This window comes from Portunus trituberculatus, chromosome 30 (genome assembly GCF_017591435.1).
Source record: "Portunus trituberculatus isolate SZX2019 chromosome 30, ASM1759143v1, whole genome shotgun sequence".
Lineage (NCBI taxonomy): Eukaryota > Metazoa > Arthropoda > Malacostraca > Decapoda > Portunidae > Portunus > Portunus trituberculatus.
In genome coordinates, this window is record NC_059284.1 from 4,942,490 (window position 1) to 4,944,989 (window position 2,500).

The 2,500-nt window shown below is 40.4% G+C and overlaps 2 protein-coding genes across 3 annotated transcripts in view; one reads left to right on the plus strand and one right to left on the minus strand.

Annotated features, from left to right (window-relative positions):
* Window positions 1-2,500, plus strand: part of LOC123510738 (calcium uniporter protein, mitochondrial-like) — a 119,461-nt gene that overhangs the window by 82,303 nt on the left and 34,658 nt on the right. The window lies entirely within an intron of this gene.
* LOC123510955 (DNA ligase 1-like) overlaps window positions 1-2,500 on the minus strand; it is a 30,669-nt gene that overhangs the window by 13,087 nt on the left and 15,082 nt on the right. The gene's annotated exons all lie outside the window — the stretch shown is intronic.

Sequence of the window (2,500 nt, forward strand, 5' to 3'; positions counted from 1 at the left end):
AAAAAAAAAAAAAAAAAAAAGTAAGAGGTGATTTTTGAAGAAGAAGAAGAGGAGGAGGAGGAAGAAGGAGGAGGAGGAGGAGGAGAAAGGAGGAGGAGGAGGAGGAGGAGGAGGAGGAGGAGGAGGAGGAGGAGGAGGAGGAGGAGAAGAAGGAGGAGGAGGAGGAGGAAAAGGAGATAGAGTAATAAGAGAAGAAGAAGAGGAGGAGGAGGAGGAGGAGGAGGAGGAGGAGGAGGAGGAGGAGGAGGAGGAATTAAGAGGACACGTGAAGTAGGAGTGAAAGATTAGAAGAAGAATAGAGGAAGAAGAAGAAAAAGAGGAAGACGATTAATAATAAGATGAAGAAGAAGAAAAAGAAGATATTATGTTTAAAGTAAGAGGAAGAAGAAGAGATAAAGGACAGGTAAGGAGGAAGAATAAATTGAGACGAAGACGACGACGAGGAGGAAGAGGAGAAGGAAATGAAGAGGAAACAGAGAAGAGGGGAAGAAGTTAAGGAGGAGGAAGAGGAGGAGGAGGAGGAGGAAATAGTGAGAAAGAGAGGTAACGAGAGGTAGTTCAGAAGAGGAAAGAGGGAAAGGGAAATATTAAGGAGGAAGAGAAGAGGAGGAGGAGGAGGAGGAGGAGGAGGCAATTAGCTTTGTAAATGACTAAAGATTTTCTGTAAGTTTATAAAGAAGACAAGTTAGATTTTGATCATTATTGGAAAATCCTCCTCCTCCTCCTCCTCCTCCTCCTCCTCCTCCTCGTCTTCATGATAATATATGACTTGGAGCACATTATTATTACTGGAAGAGGAGGAGGAGGAGGAGAATACATAGGAATACATAGGAAAGACGAGTGACAGGAGGCCTTGCGACCTATGACGAGGTCACTCGTTTACTAAACTACAGAAGCTACATACTTAGTAGGAGGTAAGGATAGAACAGATGAAGCTCCTCCCCACCCACCACTCCCTCCGGCGTCACCTGGCAAGAAATAAGACGAAAAATACACCCCGATTGCTGAGAAGGACAATCGGGGAAATTTACAGGAAAGATGGGAAAAAGAGAGTACTAATGTAACTACTACTATCGCTAAGAAAAGAGGTATCTAGTGTAACTACTACTATCGCTAAAAGAAAAAAAATTATCGGAAACCATTTTCTTTATAAAACTTGTCTAATTTACTTTTGAACGTAGCTACCGTGTTAACTTGGACGACGGACGCTGGCAGCTTGTTCCAGTGTTCAACTATTCTTACGTTAAAAAAGTTTCTTCGCAAATCAGTATTAAATCGCTGTCCTTTAAGCTTCAAGCCGTTATTTCTCGTTACTGATTGCGAAAGCTCAAAAAGATTTTCATAGTCGATCTTATCTATATTTTTAAGTATTTTAAACGTTTGAATGAGGTCACCTCGGATGCGACGATCTCTGAGGAGAACATGTCTAGTCTTTTGAGACGTTCTTCATATGACAGGCCACGTATTCCGGGGATTAGTTTCGTTGCTCGTCTTTGAACGCTCTCTAATTTATTAATGTCTTTTGATAACATGGAGACCAGAACTGAACCGCGTATTCCAAATGTGGTCTCACTAATGATGTATAAAGACGCGTTATGACTTCAGGTGTTTTATAATCAAAATTACGCGATAAATCCTAAAACAGTGTTAGCTTTACGACTAGCGGCCGAACACTGTGCAGCACATTTTAAGTCATTTGTTATGAGTACTCCCAGGTCCTTTTCTTCAGTGACTTTAATTAAGTTACGTCCATGTAATTTGTAATTATTTTTCACATTGTTTAGGCCGATGTGCATTACTTTGCACTTATCTGCATTAAAATTTAATAGCCATTTATCGCTCCAGCTACTAAGGTTGTCTAAATCCCGCTGGATGGCATCACAATCGTCTCTTGTGCATACTTTGCTACCTAGTTTAGTGTCGTCTGCGAATTTTGATATTTTTGATACGATGCCGCAGTCTAAGTCATTTATGTATATCAAAAAAGTAATGGACCCAAAACTGAACCCTGGGGAACACCACTCGTAACTTGAAGCCAGTCGGAAGCTTCTCCGTTAATAACAACTCTTTGCTTTCTATTAGTTAGCCAACTATCAATCCATCCACACAACTGCTCTCCCATCCCGTGGGCTTTCAGTTTAATTAAGAGACGTTTGTGTGGGACTGTATCAAAAGCTTTCCTGAAGTCAAGATAAATTATGTCGGATGGAGCTCTGTCATCATAATTAGAGAATATGTCATTGAAAAATTCTAGGAGATTCGTTAGGCATGATCTGTTGTTCCTGAAACCATGTTGTGAGTCTAATATCAATTTGTGGCTGTCTAGAAAGGAAATCATTTTGTCTCTAATTATTTTTCTAGAATTTTTATAACTACCGAGGTGAGACTGATGGGCCTATAATTACCAGCATCACTTTTGTTGCCCTTCTTGAATATTGGCGTGACATTAGCGCATTTCCAGTGACTTGGTACTTTTCTTTCCTGCAACGATCTATTATAA